Source organism: Convolutriloba macropyga, chromosome 14 (genome assembly GCF_964194025.1).
Source record: "Convolutriloba macropyga chromosome 14, txConMacr16.3, whole genome shotgun sequence".
NCBI lineage: Eukaryota > Metazoa > Xenacoelomorpha > Acoela > Convolutidae > Convolutriloba > Convolutriloba macropyga.
Genome location: NC_134481.1, coordinates 3,516,696 through 3,537,082, shown reverse-complemented (window position 1 = coordinate 3,537,082; position 20,387 = coordinate 3,516,696).

The following is a 20,387-nucleotide window of genomic DNA, read 5'->3' as shown; positions in this document are numbered from 1 at the left end:
GGGCAATCAAAAACAACATACTATCTGTATCAGAGCTGATATATAAGAAACGACAGTGCCCGCTCAACTCTTGCAAAAGCACTCTTGATCATCTAAATTACTAAATTTCACGGCCGCATATGCAATAGACTAGTGGCTGAGATGACTGCTCAGAATAGTGACGGCCTAAACAAAAGGAGGATCAATCCCAATTTAATCTGGCAAATTCAATATAAAAGATCTTCATCTTTCAAACAACAGAAATGGGATCAATGACTAAAGAAAAACAAAAACTAAGAGAGGAAAACTAAGGAAACAGGGGAAAAATACAACAATAAACAGGAAAACAAATCTACAGATAGTGCAAATGAAAAACTGGCAGTCGGATAACCAAAAGTAGCTGTCGAGTGGCACAGTTGCGAAGAGCTCAAAAAAGGATTAATGATGTAAACACTACTACGGTTCGAGTCCAACTCCAGTAACTTTACATTTATTTTATTGAGGCGTTTCCTCCATCCAATAAACTGCATCAAAGTTTTAACGTCTTGAAAAAGAGGAAAGTGACGCAGTTAACAACAGCGCCTGGATTATCAACGAACGAATGAACATTTCTTTTCTCCGACCCGGGTTCGAATCCGGCTCAGTTGCCTCCAACTTTCCTTATTATAATTAATTTTTTCCCGCTATATTAACAATATGAAAAACAACAGAACCATCAGACGTGTTAAATGTATTCGGCCAGCCGCTCGCTTAGTCAATTCGGGGCCAAATACAACTCAGTCTTTGCCATTCTCTGACCATCTCATTCAATTGTCTTCATCTGTTTGGCCAGCCGCTCGCCTAGTCAATTCGGGGCTGAACAGATCACAGCTGTCATCAAAATCTCTATGCTTAGTTACTGACCAACACTTACGCCTTCTTTCGAAGCCTCTCATTTCTACTTTATTGAAAACTATTTTACTTTTTCACTCAACACTCCACTGATTTAAAAGGAAAACGTCTTTGAGATTAAACAAAAACATTAACTCTTGTGCTGCGCGTGGTTTGGTTTCAGTGGTTTTATGGTTTAGGTTAGCGTAGCCCTTTTATTGATCAATTTCTTAATTCTGTCACTTTTATGTTAATGCGTTTTTCCAGTCAGAAACAACGCTTTTGTTTATTCTGTTTCTCCCTCTCTTCATTAATCATAATCGTTCTTTTTTTTTCCTCCTCAATCTTTTCTTTCTCGACAGCGAAGCAGGACTATTTGAAATCAGGGACACCAATCTAAGCCCTATCTATAATTGAATCGAGCTGACAACAGCATATTTGAATGAAAGCTATTTTTTTTCATACATGACAATTAGCGCGGACCGCTAAAAAAACAGCACAACTGGGAGCTTCGGTTCGAAACCGTTCAAGTGAGTTTGTCAATCTCCGTTTTTAACTTGCAGCGACTTAAACATTGAAAGAACAAAGCTTTGAAACAAAAATCTTGCAGAAAAATAAGTCAACTTAGTGCAGTGAACTATCACCTCGAAGAAACAGAACATCAAGACGCGTGGGTTCGAATCCCACCCACGCCCATCGAGCATTTAAAGCTTTCTCATTCAATTTTAATTTATTTTTTTTGTTGTAATTTATCATACTTACCTGAAGAAACTATCACACTCATTTTAAACAATTTCCACGAGGCTAGCCAAGAAAACGATCCAATAGCGTTTGTATACGTCAAGTTCAGGCAGCAGAAGTCTTGCATGGTGCTTGAAATGGCTGAGTGCATCCGAGGCAGAGGAAGTCTTCTACTACAGTTATATAGAACTTTAAATCTTAATCGGAACTTCTCAAACTCAATTTTTTAAACTAAAACTTCTCTTACTGTGTATATAACTGTGTATATAGCTTCTTTCAACTCTGGTTGTACATAAATTGTATTATACTGATTCAAAATCTTTTCTTGAGGGGATCGGCAGTTGTTATCAGCTGGACCCCTTGGTTCTGATCAAACCCATCAGATTTTCAGATGAAGTTCTGATCAGAATGCTGTTTTATTGTTGACTCTTACCAGAGACAACAAAAGTTAGTATGAAAACAAAAAAAACTTGAAAATTTGCTCAAATTGGTCTCTGGTCAGACTAGTGTGCGCTCGAATTGGCCTCTGATCAGACAAGTTTGCGCTCAAAACTGCCTATGGTCAGACCGTCCCAGACCGACGTGACCTCTGATCAGACAAGGTCCAGACCATTGTCCAGACAAAAGTGCGCTCGAAGCCTTTTCCAGACCATAAAATTCGAGCGCACCCGGAACATGTGTGCGCTCGAAACTTGTCTGATCAGGGGTCACTTCGGTCTGGCCATCTTGACCTGGGTGCCGCTGAAACGTTACCGTTGCAATCTGTTCATATTGGTATTCCATGACGGCTCGTGCTTTCGGTACAAAATTAAAAGAAATCCCACATCTCTCTTTTGCCAATGTGGAGAAAAAAGCAAACTAACACATGCTCTCCGTTGTGCAGAGGGGGTTATACCTTTATGCAACACATTTAAATAAGTCAAACGTTACCGAAGATAATTCATAACGAACGTTAAGACATCGAAATTGAGCCAAGAAAAGAAATGTTAGAACGCAAAAGCCCTTACTACAAATCTACTAGCACTGATGACAACACTCCGCTTGACATGAAATCAAATGGCATAAGATGGTCTGTAGTCATCAGACTTTTCTTCGAACTAAGAGCGTTTAACTCATATCACGAGGAAATGAAACAGCTGAAATTTGAACAACGCATTTCGGATATTTAAAAAAACAAAATTTTTTGTTCAAATCATTTGTTCCTGAATGGAGGGTGGACGACCATCTGCAACGCGCACTATGAAACAACTAGCAACAAATATATCCAAAAAACGGCGACACAAAAACATTCGGACTCGGTCGAAATAAAAAACATTCGAACTAGTTTAAACTTCGCAGCCCTAAGCAGCGCCGTTATCACTCCTTAAGGCTATCATGGAATAAAACATAGATTGAGATTGCTAATGCCTGTAGTAACTTTGTGCGGGATGAACGACTAGAAACCTACCTAAAATAGCATTAATTACTCGCGGATCCTAAACAAGCATAATAGTGTAAGATTAAAACACAAAGTGTTTTTTTTGTAACTTTAAATTGGCTGCTGTCAATTTTCATAGTAGGGACTCACTGTTCAGTACATTTGATGGATCATACTTTCTTTTTTTTTCTTGAATGGCCGAATTCCAAGTAATCTGAAGATTACAGTAAAAAAAAATGCTTACTTAACACTATGTAACAATTTTATGATGAAATGTCTTCACATTTCTATGTCTATATGAAGTATTTTGTATTTTCCATGTTTACCAATAAATTGATGCGAAAAACACGAAGACAAACAAATGTTGAAAAGCAAAGAGAGGACATTTATAAAAATACAAGATGACTTAGGAGCAAAGCGTCATAATGGAACGGCTTAAGAGAATGATCAATCACAGCATAGCGCAAACATTTCTAAACAAACTTTAAAACAATTCAAAGTTTTACGTGTCATAGATGCTCGTCGTGCCTTTGGACAATGTACAAATCTCAGACTGATAATATCATATCCTGCTTAATGCAATTGTTGATAGATATCCAGATTTTGGAATACCTCACCTACTCCGATTTCTCACCCACTTAGAAATATATCAATTCTTATCAACTTACATACGTCATACGGAAGACGGAGTGTCAGATAATTCGTGTTGCTATTCGGTTGGGGTAACGGTTTCCGAACATCATTCAAAGCACCATGAACAGATGTTGTTCAAAGCATCGCTAAACTGTAGTTTAGAGATGGCTTTGAAAAATATCCGTTCATGGTGCTTTGAATGATGTTCGGAAACCATTACCCTAACAGAATTCTTCTCGAAGCAAGAACTATAATACGACACGATGAAAATTAATACAAGATCAAAGCTAAAAAAACGAAAGTTTTGATGAACACATGAAAATGAAATGCAACGCAATTGGTAATACTTATGAAGAAACGAGACAGTGTTCTTTTCGTAAGTGACGGTCTAGGCAAGAAAACTCCCGTCTGAAGCCGTCTGAAGCTTTGCCCTGCCTTCATTTTTTTCACAAGATTAGTGAGTAGTCTTTTACATGATCAGCAAACGAGACACACCCGGGTTGAATTTTTCCGCCCAAAACGATGTAAGATTGGGGCTGCAATGGGAGGATTTTTTAGGAAAATGCAGCTCAAAACTCTTACGTCTTTTTGGGCTGCATTAGGCTTCCAGGGGCAATAAAATGGTGTAACAGTGAGGGGGTAAAAGACAAATTAACCCCCCACTCTTATATCTTTTTTGGTCTGCCAAGGGGGGTAAAACGATGTAAGAGTTCGGGGGTAATTTGTCTTTTACCCCCTCACTCTTACACCATTTTATTCCATTTGGCAGATCAAAAAAGCTGTAAGAGTGGGGGGTTAATTTGTCTTTTACCCCCTCACTCTTCAACCATTTTACCCCCTTGGAAGCCCAATGCAGCCCAAAAAGATGTAAGAGTTTTGAGCAGCATTTTACTCAAAAATCCTCCCATTGCAGCCCCACTCTTACATCATTTTTCCCCCCTTAGCAGCCCAACTCTTACATCATTTTATTTACCCCCCCCCCGCCCCCTGGCAGCCCAACTCTTACATCCATTGTTTTAGCCCCATACCTGAAGACTGCCAGTCTTGAACCCACAACCTTTGTACCCTCAGCTGCGTCGCCTTATCCTCCAGACCCTCAAAGCTTGTCCAACTGTTGACGGTCTATACATATGAATAATGCTTGTTAGAATTGCCCCATCTCAACAAATAACCCCCTCACTCTTACATCGTTTTACCCCCTCAGAACAAATTACCCCCTCACTCTTACCATTTTACCCCCTTTGGCAGCCCAACTCTTACATCATTTTACCCCCTCTGAACAGATTACCCCCTCACTATTACAACAATTTACCCCCCTTGGCAGCCCAACTCTTACATCATTTTACCCCATCTGCACAAATTACCCCCTTACTCTTACACCATTTTACCCCCCTTGGCAGCCCGACTCTTATATCATTTTATCCTCTCTGAACAAATTACCCCTTCACTCTTACAACATTTTAACCCCTTGGCAGCTCAAATCTTAGCTCTTGTTACCTCTCTGGACAAATTAACCCCTCACTCTTACAACTTTTTACCCCCCTCGGCAGCCCAACTCTTACCTCATTTTACCCACTCTGGACAAATTACCCCCTCACTCTTACACCATTTTACCACCCTTGGCAGCCCAACTGTTACATCATTTTACCTCCTCTGAACAAATTACTCCTCTCTCTTACACCATTTTTCCCCGCTTTGGCAGATCAACTCTTAACTCATTTTACAAACCTCTGGACAAACTACCCCCTCACTCTTACACCATTTTATCCCCATTGACAGCCCAACTATTACATCATTTTACACCTCTGAACAAATTACCCCTCACTCTTACAAGATTTTACCCCCTTGGCAGCCCAACTCTTAAATCAGTGTACCATCTCTGGACAATTTACCCCTTCAGTCTTACACCATTTTACCCCCCTTGGCAGCCCGACTCTTACATCATTTTACCCCCTCTGAACAAATTACTCAATCACTCTTACACCATTTTACCCCCCTTGGCAGCCCAACTCTTACATCATTTTACCCTCTCTGGACAAATTACCCCCTCACTCTTACACCATTTTACCCCCATTGGCAGCCCGACTCTTACATCTTTTTAAACCCTCTGAACAAATTACCCCTCACTCTTACAACATTTTACCCCCCTTGGCAGCCCAACTCTTAAATCAGTTTACCATCTCTGGACAATTTACCCCTTCACTCTTACACCATTTTACCCCCCTTGGCAGCCCGACTCTTACATCATTTTACCCCCTCTGAACAAATTACCCAATCACTCTTACACCATTTTACCCCCCTTGGCAGCGCAACTCTTACATCATTTTACCCTCTCTGGACAAATTACCCCCTCACTCTTACACCATTTTACCCCCATTGGCAGCCCGACTCTTTCATCTTTTTACAGCTCTGAACAAATTACTCCTCACTCTTACAACATTTTACCCCCCTTGGCAGCCCAACTGTTACATCATTTTACCTCCTCTGAACAAATTACCCAATCACTCTTACACCATTTTACCCCCCTTGGCAGCGCAACTCTTACATCATTTTACCCTCTCTGGACAAATTACCCCCTCACTCTTACACCATTTTACCCCCATTGGCAGCCCGACTCTTTCATCTTTTTACAGCTCTGAACAAATTACTCCTCACTCTTACAACATTTTACCCCCCTTGGCAGCCCAACTGTTACATCATTTTACCCCCTCTGAACAAATTACCCAATCACTCTTACACCATTTTACCCCCCTTGGCAGCGCAACTCTTACATCATTTTACCCTCTCTGGACAAATTACCCCCTCACTCTTACACCATTTTACCCCCATTGGCAGCCCGACTCTTTCATCTTTTTACAGCTCTGAACAAATTACTCCTCTCTCTTACACCATTTTTCCCCCCTTTGGCAGATCAACTCTTAACTCATTTTACAAACCTCTGGACAAACTACCCCCTCACTCTTACACCATTTTATCCCCATTGACAGCCCAACTATTACATCATTTTACACCTCTGAACAAATTACCCCTCACTCTTACAAGATTTTACCCCCCTTGGCAGCCCAACTCTTAAATCAGTGTACCATCTCTGGACAATTTACCCCTTCAGTCTTACACCATTTTACCCCCCTTGGCAGCCCGACTCTTACATCATTTTACCCCCTCTGAACAAATTACTCAATCACTCTTACACCATTTTACCCCACTTGGCAGCCCAACTGTTACATCATTTTACCTCCTCTGAACAAATTACTCCTCTCTCTTACACCATTTTTCCTCCCTTTGGCAGATCAACTCTTAACTCATTTTACAAACCTCTGGCCAAACTACCCCCTCACTCTTACACCATTTTATCCCCATTGACAGCCCAACTATTACATCATTTTACACCTCTGAACAAATTACCCCTCACTCTTACAAGATTTTACCCCCCTTGGCAGCCCAACTCTTAAATCAGTGTACCATCTCTGGACAATTTACCCCTTCAGTCTTACACCATTTTACCCCCCTTGGCAGCCCGACTCTTACATCATTTTACCCCCTCTGAACAAATTACTCAATCACTCTTACACCATTTTACCCCCCTTGGCAGCCCAACTCTTACATCATTTTACCCTCTCTGGACAAATTACCCCCTCACTCTTACACCATTTTACCCCCATTGGCAGCCCGACTCTTACATCTTTTTAAACCCTCTGAACAAATTACCCCTCACTCTTACAACATTTTACCCCACTTGGCAGCCCAACTCTTAAATCAGTTTACCATCTCTGGACAATTTACCCCTTCACTCTTACACCATTTTACCCCCCTTGGCAGCCCGACTCTTACATCATTTTACCCCCTCTGAACAAATTACCCAATCACTCTTACACCATTTTACCCCCCTTGGCAGCGCAACTCTTACATCATTTTACCCTCTCTGGACAAATTACCCCCTCACTCTTACACCATTTTACCCCCATTGGCAGCCCGACTCTTTCATCTTTTTACAGCTCTGAACAAATTACCCCTCACTCTTACAACATTTTACCCCCCTTGGCAGCCCAACTCTTAAATCAGTTTACCATCTCTGGACAATTTACCCCTTCACTCTTACACCATTTTACCCCCCTTTGGCAGCCCGACTCTTACATCATTTTACCCCCTCTGAACAAATTACCCAATCACTCTTACACCATTTTACCCCCCTTGGCAGCCCAACTCCTACCTCATTTTAACCCCTCTGAACAAATTACCCCCTCACTCTAAAACCATTTTACCACCCTTGGCAGCCCAACTGTTACATCATTTTACCTCCTCTGAACAAATTACTCCTCACTCTTACACCATTTTATCCCCATTGACAGCCCAACTATTACATCATTTTACACCTCTGAACAAATTACCCCTCACTCTTACAACATTTTACCCCCTTGGCAGCCCATCTCTTACATCATTTTACCCCCTCTGAACAAATTACTCAATCACTCTTACACCATTTTACCCCCCTTGGCAGCCCAACTCTTACATCATTTTACCCTCTCTGGACAAATTACCCCCTCACTCTTACACCATTTTACCCCCATTGGCAGCCCGACTCTTACATCTTTTTACACCCTCTGAACAAATTACCCCTCACTCTTACAACATTTTAACCCCCTTGGCAGCCCAACTCTTAAATCAGTTTACCATCTCTGGACAAATTACCCCCTCACTCTTACACCATTTTACCCCCATTGGCAGCCCGACTCTTACATCTTTTTACACCCTCTGAACAAATTACCCCTCACTCTTACAACATTTTACCCCCCTTGGCAGCCCAACTCTTAAATCAGTTTACCATCTCTGGACAAATTACCCCCTCACTCTTACACCATTTTACCCCCATTGGCAGCCCGACTCTTACATCTTTTTACACCCTCTGTACAAATTACCCCTCACTCTTACAACATTTTACCCCCCTTGGCAGCCCAACTCTTAAATCAGTTTACCATCTCTGAACAATTTACCCCTTCACTCTTACACCATTTTACCCCCCTTGGCAGCCCGACTCTTACATCATTTTACCCCCTCTGAACAAATTACCCAATCACTCTTACACCATTTTACCCCCCTTGGCAGCCCAACTCCTACCTCATTTTAACCCCTCTGAACAAATTACCCCCTCAATCTTACACCATTTTACCACCCTTGGCAGCCCAACTGTTACATCATTTTACATCCACTGAACAAATTACTCCTCTCCCTTACACCATTTTTCCCCCCTTTGGCAGATCAACTCTTAACTCATTTTACAAACCTCTGGACAAACTACCCCCTCACTCTTACACCATTTTATCCCCATTGACAGCCCAACTATTACATCATTTTACACCCCTGAACAAATTACCCAATCACTCTTACACCATTTTACCCCCCTTGGCAGCGGAACTCTTCCATCATTTTACCCTCTCTGGACAAATTACCCCCTCACTCTTACACCATTTTACCCCCATTGGCAGCCCGTCTCTTTCATCTTTTTACACCTCTGAACAAATTACCCCTCACTCTTACAACATTTTACCCCCCTTGGCAGCCCAACTCTTAAATCAGTTTACCATCTCTGGACAATTTACCCCTTCACTCTTACACCATTTTACCCCCCTTGGCAGCCCGATTCTTACATCATTTTACCCCCTCTGGACAAATTACCCCCTCACTCTTACACCATTTTACCCCCATTGGCAGCTCGACTATTGCATCATTTTACCTCCTCTGAACAAGTTACCTCTCACTCTTACACGATTTTTCCCCCCTTTGGCAAATCAACTCTTAACTCATTTAACCCCCTCTGGACAAATTACCCCTCAATCTCACACCATTTTAACCCCTTGGCAGCCCGACTCTTACATCATTTTACCCCCTCTGAACAAATTACCCCCTCACTCTTACACCATTTTATCTCCCTTGGCAGCCCAACTATTACATCATTTTAACCCCTCTGAACAAATTACCCCCTCACTCTTGCAACATTTTACCCCCTTGGCATCCCAACTCTTACATCATTTTACCCTCTCTGAACAAATTACCCCCTCACTCTTACACCATTTTACCCCCTTGGCAGCCCAACTCTTAAATCAATAAATCCCATCTGGACAAAATAACCCCTTACTATTACACCATTTTACCCCCCTTGGCAGCACGAATCTTACATCATTTTACCCTCTCTGAACAAATTAGCCCCTCACTCTTACAACATTTTACCCCCCTTGGCAGCTCAAATCTTAGCTCATGTTACCCCTCTGGACAAATTAACCCCTCACTTTTACAACATTTTACCCCCCTTGTCAGCCCAACTCTTACCTCATTTTACCCTCTCTGAACAAATTACGCCCTCACTCTTACACCATTTTACCCCCTTCGCAGCCCAACTCTTACATCAATAAACCCCATCTCGACAAATTACCCCCTAACTCTTACACCATTTTACCCCCCTTGGCAGCCCGACTCTTACATCATTTTACCCTCTCTGAACAAATTAGCCCCTCACTCTTACAACATTTTACCCCCCTTGGCAGCTCAAATCTTAGCTCATGTTACCCCTCTGGACAAATTAACCCCTCACTCTTACAACATTTTACCCCCCTTGTCAGCCCAACTCTAACCTCATTTTACCCCCTCTGGACAAATTACTCCCTCACTCTTACACCATTTTACCCCCTTGGCAGCCCATCTCTTACATCATTTTACCTCCTCTGAACAAATTACCTCTCACTCTTACACCATTTTTCCCCCCTTTGGCAGCTCAACTCTTAACTCATTTTACAACCCTCTGGACAAATTACCCCCTCACTATTACACCATTTTATCCCCATTGGCAGCCCAACTGTTACATGATTTTACCCCCTCTGAACAAATTACCCCCGCATTCTTACAACATTTTACCCCCCTTGGCAGCCCAACTCTTACATCATTTTACCCTCTCTGGACAAATTACCACCTCTCTCTTACACCATTTTACCCCCTTGGCAGCCCAACTCTTACATCAATAAACCCCCTCTGAACAAATTACCTCCTCACTCTTACACCATTTTACCCCCATTGGCAGCCCAACTATTACATCATTTTGCCCCCTCTGAACAAATTACCCCCTTAATCTTACACCATTTTACCCCCCCCCCCTTTGGTAGCCCAACTCTTACATCATTTTACCCCCTCTGAACAAATTACCCCCTCACTCTTACACCATTTTATCCCCCTTGGCAGCCCAACTGTTACATGATTTTACCCCCTCTGAACAAATTACCCCCGCATTCTTACAACATTTTACCCCCCTTGGCAGCCCAACTCTTACATCATTTTACCCTCTCTGGACAAATTACCACCTCTCTCTTACACCATTTTACCCCCTTGGCAGCCCAACTCTTACATCAATAAACCCCCTCTGAACAAATTACCTCCTCACTCTTACACCATTTTACCCCCATTGGCAGCCCAACTCTTACATCATTTTACCCCATCTGGACAAATTACCCCCATACTCTTACACCATTCTACCCCCCCTTGGCAGACCGACTCTTACATCATTTTACCCTCTCTGAACAAATTACCCCCTCACTCTTACAACATTTTACCCCCCTTGGCAGCTCAAATCTTAGCTCATGTTAGCCCTGTGGACAAATTAACCCCTCACTTTTACAATATTTTACCCCCCTTCGCAGCCCAACTCTTACCTCATTTTACCGCCTCTGGACAAATTACCCCCTCACTCTTACACCGTTTTACACCCGTTGGCAGCCCATCTCTTACATAATTTTACCTCCTCTGAACAAATTACCTCTCACTCTTACACCATTTCCCCCCCCCCCCTTTGCAGCTCAACTCATAGCTCATTTTACAAGCCTCTGGACAAATTACCCCCTCACTCTTACACCATTTTATCCCCATTGGCAGCCCAACTATTACATCATTTCACCCTCTCTGAACAAATTACCCCCTCACTCTTACACCACTTTACCCCCCTTGGTAGCCCAACTCTTACATCATTTTACCCTTTCTGGACAAATTACCCCCTCACTCTTACACCATTTTAACCCATTAGCAGCCCAACTCTTACATCATTTTACCCCCTCTGTACAAATTACCCCCTCACTCTTACACCATTTTACCCCCTTGACAGCCCGACTCTTACATCTTTTTAACCCCTCTGTACAAATTACCCCTCACACTTACACCATTTTACCCCCTTGGCAGCCCGACTCTAGCATAATTTTACCCCCTCTAAACAAATTACCCCCTCACTCGTACACCATTTTACCCACTTGTAGCCCAACTGTTACATCATTTTACCCCCTCTGAATTTCAATCAGGGGGGAGAGGGGTAATTCCTAAAAAGTCCTCCCATTGCAGCCCATTGCAGCACACTCTTACATGGCAATTTCAATCAGGGGGTAATTCCTGAAAAATCCTTACATTGCAGCGCATTGAAGCCCACTCATACATGGCAATTTCAGTCAGAGGGGGTAATTTCCTAAAATTCCTCCCATTGCAGCCCATTGCAGCCCACTCTTAGATGGCAATTTCAGTCAGGGTGGTAATTCCTCAAAAGTCCTCCCATTGCAGCCCAACTCTTACATCATTTTACCCCCTCTGAACAAATTACCCCCACACTCTTACATCAATTTACCCCCCATAGACAAATTAGCCCCCACTTTTACATGAAAATGGGAGGATTTTAGGGAGGACATTCGACCCGGGCATAGAAGCCGAAGCCCACCGGATGTGGAGTTCAAATGACAACAATGAAGACACATGAAAACCATTTCCTATCTATATCTATTGTCAATGAATATTAAATGGTTTCCATGCCCTTTGCCGTGCAATTTAACAATTTTTCTTAGAATGTTCTTTCGCTCCACAAAAATCCGATTTTGTATTAGACTTTTGCTTGATCGAGTTTTCTGCTAGATATCGCGCAAAACTCTATTCGAAAGAATTTTTTATTTCCGAATTTTTTTGGTGGTATTCACACCACGAATACAAAGGATTAATTATTTCAAGTGATAAGCTTAGCAAAAGACTGAAAATGAGTTTGAATTAGCTGGCATTGCTAGTATTGAAAGAGAGTAAACTGAACAATGTATTGAGATTCAAAAGAATGAAAGTAAAATAATGACAGATTTTGATCAGCACTTAGATCAAAAAATTAAGTACAAAAGAGAATCGAATAAAATTAAATAGCGGCAAAGATCTGGAAACAAAACTCATCATCAGACAATGAATCAGAAAAGATATTTAGGTTGAAAACAAAAAATAAATGAAACGATTTGCAACACAGGAAGTGAAATTTAACAAAACGTACAAAATGTCAAAAAGAACTTAATTAAGATTTTAAGTATAATGATGATTAGCGCCGCAAAATTATTGAAAATCAAAATTGCATGTACTACTATATCATACCTTCTTTGACAAACAAATCAGATGAGCCAAGGGTCCTTGCGTCTTCATTGCTGACAATGTTTGAACTACACTTTCGGTGAGAAGCAGCTTCCATGTGTTTTCTTTTGCTGTGTTTCTATGAGGGGAAGCCATTAAGCTTGTGAAAATGAGTTGAAGGCGGAGGACGTTTCCGGCTGTTTTTGAATGCACTTTATCTTAGATCAAAACTGCGTGTACTACAATATCACCTTTCCCCCTGGCAAAATATAACAAATTCATAATTTTTTAAATCAGTAGCAGAAAAATGATCACATATGTACTGTTCATCATATCTTATAAAAATATTGTATAAATAGATTTATTTCTTTATTCAGTTTCAGAATCGGATGCACCTTGAGTTTCTTCGGCTGTCATAAAAAGAGTGTTAAATTTTCGTCCCAAATTAGCCTCAATTGGTTAAAGATTTATTCTTTTTTGACGGCATATTCACAACTGCATATTCACAGATAAATTTGACGGCATATTCACAGATAAATCATCAAATTTAATTGGCCTTCAAACTATTTTTATTTTGCACCGCGGATTAATGCATGCCAAATGGTTCCTAATTTTTTGTAATAGCTTTTCCAATAGACCAGTAGCTCTGTGGTCTCCAATTTGAGCTTCAATGAGATTAATATAATTTTGATTAAAAAATAATTGAGCTTGCTACTCTATCTGACTGTTAGCTTGATTTTGTCTATTTTCTATATGCCGTGCAATAACACATAATTTTGAAGGAACTTTAACACAATTCTATACCATAAGCTGTAAGAAATTTTAAAAAGGGATCTTTAAGTGCAAAGAAACATTTTTTTGATCTTTGTCATGGTACCTTGGTCCATCTATTTGAAATTCTTCATTGGGTAGTTCACATGAATTCAGTGTTGCCTAATTGTAAGAAGGAAATATAGATTATCAGTTTTCGGTGATACGGCCATCAATAAGCAGAAAATGTTTTTAAAAAGGAAGTTTGAAAGAAACATTGTACAAGTCATCTGTTGTTGAGGGAGTATTCGTGACTGACGTTGCAGCCGTTCCTGGTGTAATGGGTTTCGTGGGTAATAGGGTGCAATTGATGGCCCTTCTTCGTCAGCAAATCTAATATTTTAGGGTGTGCCTTGGCAAATGTTAGGCATGATTTCGTCATATGAGCTCGACGTCGTTACGACAGAGTGAAATCTATTTGCAATGAGATTAACGTTTGAAAGAACGCAAGATTGGGCAAGATCGAGAACTTGAATGGTTTGTTTTGCGAGCTGATTGCTTAGGATAGAAAAAATTAGTATTTAATTAGCTAAATATTTTGTCGTTATTGCGGCTTTCAGAATGATCCTGTTTGGAGGTGTTATAAATACTTTGTTGGTGGTATGTAGAGCATTTGCATTTACTTTTTTTATCTCAACTCGATCGGCGAAATCTGCATAATTGTGTGTATTTGTCAGAAATTGTTTCAAGCACCGTTTAATTGCGTCCAATTTGGCAGCCATGTTTTGCTCATCATATGTAGATGTGTTAGTAACTGCCTGTTGCTGTTCGTGCGAAATATGTTCAACTAGACCCATTTTTAGCGGGGTGAATGATGGACTGAGAAATCGAGCCGTAAGAGTCTGTCAACCCGTCTTGTGGGACGACAATTAATTGATTTTTTAACTCTATATTAACAAATAATTCATAGTAAAGCTCAGTGATCTGATATGAAATTGAATGGTCTGCAATATAGGTAAAATTTAAATTGTTCCTTCAAAGAAACTACTCCCAGAAGTTCTAGTTTATTAACATTATAACTTTCTTCAATTTAATTAAGGAAACGCGAGGCGATTGCTGCTCTCCACAAACCTCCTTGGGTAGGTTGTTCAGTTGCAGCTCCGGGTGTTTTCTTGAAACATCACATTTTATAGGTGTTTTAAAATGTTTTTTTTTCAGTTAAATTTTGTGAGTTCTTTTTCGTGCATCTCTGTTCCGATGAATTTTGTGTGTTTCTTTAGTAATGGTCATAAAGAATAACAGATTTGAGAAAATTTTTCCTAAAAGAAGAACTGAATCCATAAATGATCTCAAACTTTTTTGTTTTGTTGGTACATTAAAAAGTTGCATCTGTTTTTTTTTGCTACTTGTGTTATTCCAGATTGAGTGATTTGTGACCAGGCCATTATTTCAAATCCGTTTTGCGATATGACATTTTTGTAAGCGAATTCGTAAGTTATCATCGTCTAGTTTTGTTTAGACATTTTCTTACTAGATACAATTGATCTTCCATTCTTCTCTGCTTACTAGCAGAATGTGCACAAGAAAACATTTTTTAAGTCATGCAAAGTACAGTCAATCACATTTTGGATCTCGGCAGGCTTTTCCATCAGGCGCTAAAATTTTGTTTTGAAGCAAAATGTGCTGGTCATATCACCATTTATTGGAATGAATCTACATTAGCTAGCCATATCTTGATGTAAATAAGTAATGCAAATCAGTTGTTGTGAAATAAGCTGTCTCTTGCGGCGCATCTGACAGTGTCTGTGTAATTGTTTGAAATAGTAAATCAATATTAGGCCATTGATATTTAGTTTTAAGCAAGAATTTAATTTAAATCTTCGAAAATACGGCTATTCTGATTGAGCGGTCCTTTATACGGTAGTGACGAGAGGCGAGATGAAAAATTTTTCGCGACTGCTTGCACTTTTTTAATGTGGCCTTCATTTAATAATTTCTCTATTTCAATTTTTACTCTTGCTTATAAATTGAATGAAAGTTTTCAGCTTATTTGACGGTAACTTGATAGCTACAATGAAAATTCAAATTTACTGGGTTATCTTCAGACTTTTTGATTCTCCCAATCAATCCTGGAAATTCGTTCGCAGTTTCCTTTTTATGGAGCATTGATGAATTATGGTATTGCTTTCAATTTTTGGACGTTGTTGCGTGATTTTGATTCCTAGTTGATCAGTTTAATGTCGTCCAAGAATAGGATGTTTCAACTGGGGTCTTTGAAAAATCCCATGATTTCAACCGTGTCTTTCGAAAATAATCTTAATTCTAGGGATTTTTTATCTGACCACAGTACTACATTATTTGTTTAGCAATTGAAGATTAATAAAAGTTCATCTGCTGCCAGAATCAAGTAGCAAAATACATTTTGTGTTCCCGATATTGATGATCAAGTTTTGCGGTGCAATTTCATTCGCGTCTCTGTTTTGAATCATAGCGACAAAATTATTGACCAAAGAATCATAGTGGGAGCAGTATTGTTCATTGCATTGCAATTAAAATAATTTAGGTTTTGTTCATCCGAGTTTTCAATGTTTTCATAATTTTTAGATTTTTCTCCTAATGTTGTTTTGTGATATGTTTTTTCCGTTATTCCTGTGAAAAGTGATTAAAAAATTCACAGTGATTACATTTTTTGCCCATGGCAATGCAAAACTTTTTTGATTGGGTGATCAGTTTTCCCGCAGTTTCTACATTGAGAACATTGAGTTCACAATTGAAGTCGTTTCTCTGTGCCGAGAAGTCGATTCTCTGCGATTTTGTGCTTTTGCGCCAAGAAATTCGTTGTATTACTGTTGAACTGCCTATACGTCGTTCGTATTATTCGATGAGATTCGTTGTCGGTTTTGTTGTCCTATTTCAATGTTTATGGCAATACTTGGTGCCCTCTCTAGTTAAACTGTATCGCGTAGCAATTCACGTTGAAATTCGTCGTCTTACGTAATTGTGATAAAAATTTCTCGGGTTGTCTTCCTCAAGTTTTTGAAACTGCTGTACTCAGCAAGCTCTTCCAAGGTGTCATAAAATTGTTTGACTGTCTCACCTTTCTTTTGTTTTTTGGAAAAAAACAAATCGGTTAAAAGTGATTTTGCGGGTCGGAAGAAAACTATTTCACTTTCCACAATTTAAGTGTCGACAAGATATAGATGGTATCATGAGGAAATTTTTGTGTGGTTATCCTCTGTTCCTCCGTGCCTATACTGAGATATAATAGAGCCGAGCATTTTGATCGCACAAGGTCCATGGACGCTATCCGGAATGGATTCCTGCTTCTGTTGATTTTGCGGGTCGAAACAAAACTATTTCGAGCTTTCTCCACAATCTGACTGTCGACGATTCGTAGATGATAATACGAGGAATTTTTTGTGTGGTTATCCTTTGTTACTCTGTGCGTATGCTGAGATATATAAGAGCCACGCATTTTTCATTGCACAAGGTCCGTGGACACTGTCCGGAATTGATTCCTGCTTCGGTGTTTTTGGCATTTCAGCCCCAATTGTTGTTTTAGTTGACTGTTTCATTTATGCCTCTCTTTTTCTGTCTGTTCGTTTGCATCTTCTATCGGTGCTTCAAATTTCGGTTCTAGTGAGAGCCTTACTTTTATTGGTTTAGATTCCAGAAGTGAATCCAAGGTGATGTTTTCTCGTGCTAATAACGTTAGTTATATCTGAAGCCCACCGGATGGGTGGTTCCGATTTTGCTCGTTCGAATAATAGTTCGATTGACGAAGGGGTTTTTCTAGGCATGTTTCGCGGCATGTTGATTGTGCCTTTTCGTGCAATTTAAAAGAATTTTTTAGAGTGTAGTTTGGCTCCACAAAATGTGATTTTGGTATTGCATTTTTGTTTGACTGATTTTGCTGCGCGCAGTTGAGTACAATTTTCCGAAATAATTGTTTACTTCCGAAACACTTTTCTGGTGGTATTTGCTCAGCGAATACAAGGGATTAATTATTTCAAGTGATTTATGACTGAGTATGAGTTTGATTTAGTTAGTATTGCTAGTATTGAAAGAGTCAAGAAGTGATTCAACATTGATTCAATATCTGCGGTTAGGGCTATTGGTCCCTCTCGAAATCTGAATATTGTTCCAATCAATTTGTGAGCTCTTTGCTCCGCAAACATGAATTTGGTACTCGTATATTTGCGCAGGTTCGTTCATTTTTGGTCGCAAAAAGAAACTCAAGCAGCTTTTATCTCTTTCAGCAACTTGCACTTGCAGAAACATTGATTCAATATCTGCGGTTAGGGCTATTGGTCCATCTCGAAATCTGAAGATTGTTCCAATCAATCCGTGTAATGAATCGGGTCCGGCTAATAGCTTGTCGTTTAGGCAAACATCGTTGTACTTGGCTGCAGCGTTTCAAACGCGACGAACTTTACCCGGTTTGTTGGAGTTTAGTATTTGATGATGCGGCAAATACCTTTCCTTTCTTAAAGTGCCCTTGACTTCCGATTTGTTCAGGATCTTCACAAATCCTTTTTCAACATCTGCCTCAATTGACAGTTGATACATTTCTTTCAAATTGGGCTCGCTTTGGAGTCTTCGTTCCAATGAGTAGAGCTGACCAAGGGCCGAGCCGTAGTCCTTTGGAAGGTTGGGCTCTGGGAGCATGCCCGGAGCATGCCCACTTCAAACAGCTCGCCTGTAAACTTTGTCGTGCTCTCTATGAACTTCTGAGCTGGCTGCTCTTTCTCTGATTGACTTACAACATTTATTTTGGAAGCATAAATTTCTATGTCCTACCATGATTGGATATTTTCTGCCACTTTCACATTTTAGTGGAGGCGAAATGACAAAAGTTTGACTTTCCTTGCCTGTCACGGGACCACTCACTACCCATCCTAATTCTGTTTAGAAGGCAAAAGTCTCACTTCGTGTTCCAATCTTGCATTCCAATGGACGTTGAATTTTGTAAGCAAATTGTCCAAGTATGATGCCTACTTCCACCAGGTTGAATGTTCTGTTAGTGAGAACATTCAAGTGTCTGAAGTTATTCTTCAGTTCCTTGTATTCATAGGTTGTGTTTCCCAACAAGATTGATGGGTGTGCAAGCGCTTCAATCGAATGCACCTTTGAATTTAATCCATTTATTGTGATAGGAAACTTCTCTGTCCTCAAATCTTGCGTCCCATGTATGTCGGCAATGTTCAAGTTAACATCCGTGCCTTTGGCTTGTTGTTGATTCTTGACACTTTGATCAATGAATGATATTGTTGACCCATTATCAAGGAAAACGTAGGTAGTCAACCTGTTACCACCGCTCTGAACCGATACCGGAACTACTTGAAGAAAACTAGTAACTTGGTTACTCTGGTTGATTGTTGATGCGCTTACATCAACTGCGTGACTACCCTCGTCCATTTGGTTGTTTTAGTGTAGCAGACTGTTGTGCTTTTTGGTACAATCTTTTATACCGCACGGGTGGACTTTACAATCTTTGATGGCAAGACCTTTCCCCAGACATCCATATCATAAGCGTTTTTTTCTCCTTGCCGCATAGCGATCGGTGACATTCATACTCTTAATTATTGGACAGTTCCATATTTTATGAGGACAGTTGTTGTTTTGTATTTGCTTCGTTTCATTCACATACGAACTCGCACTAACATTTGACGATTTTGAGAAATGTTTTTCCTTGTTGGCTTTTGGTCGATCATCTTCCTTTCCTTCGCTCTTGGTTGATTGCATTCCTTCATGGACAAAAGCCATTCGAGCTAACCACTTTTCAAGCAGAGTGAGGTCGAGTTTATCTTCTTAGCACTCGTCAACGAAGAGAAACCAATTTTTTTTCAAGTTTGGGGGCAGTTTTTCAATTTCCACTTGCAGTGTTGAACTTGAACGCAGGTCGCCTTCATAATTGTATTGTTTCAGTACATTAACAAGGTTGCTGATTGTTATTGAGTAAATATTTATAGCCGTTGAGTCTAGCATTCGAATTGGTTGTTGTTTGCGCAATATGTTAAGCTGAGGGTCGTCAATTAGGTAAGGCCGCCCAAACTTCCGTCTCAGGAGTTCCCACGCTTGAGCGTAGAACTCCCCCAAATTAGCCCATTCCTGATATGGCTGACTTTGCTTTACCTGTTAACAATGTTTGCAAGTGGCTCATTTTCTTTGAGTCATGTATATCGGGATGGTGAACCGTTGCTTTGAACATATTTGGCCACTCCGGCCACTCTAGGGGGTTTCCGTCGATTGAACTCAACTTCAATTTAGGTAGCTGATTACTTCTGCTTGGTTTATTACGCTTAAGCTTGTCTTGTTCCTGGGCTGAGCTAACACGATCTCCGCTTGGTGACCGTGACTTAAGTAAACCATCGCGGTTGAAGCGATAATTGTTGTCAATCCTGGTTTTGGCACACTCGAAACTATAATCGTGCAAGTTGGAGAATTTATCCGAGTTATCGAACCATCCGGAAACATCCTTGTTCTTTGGTGTTTTCTAATTGAATGATGATCTACTGCGAACACTAGGGGCTGCACTATCATCAGAATCTGATGCTCTTGAGTCAAGAGCTTCTTTCTTGTATTCCAGTTTCAGAACACC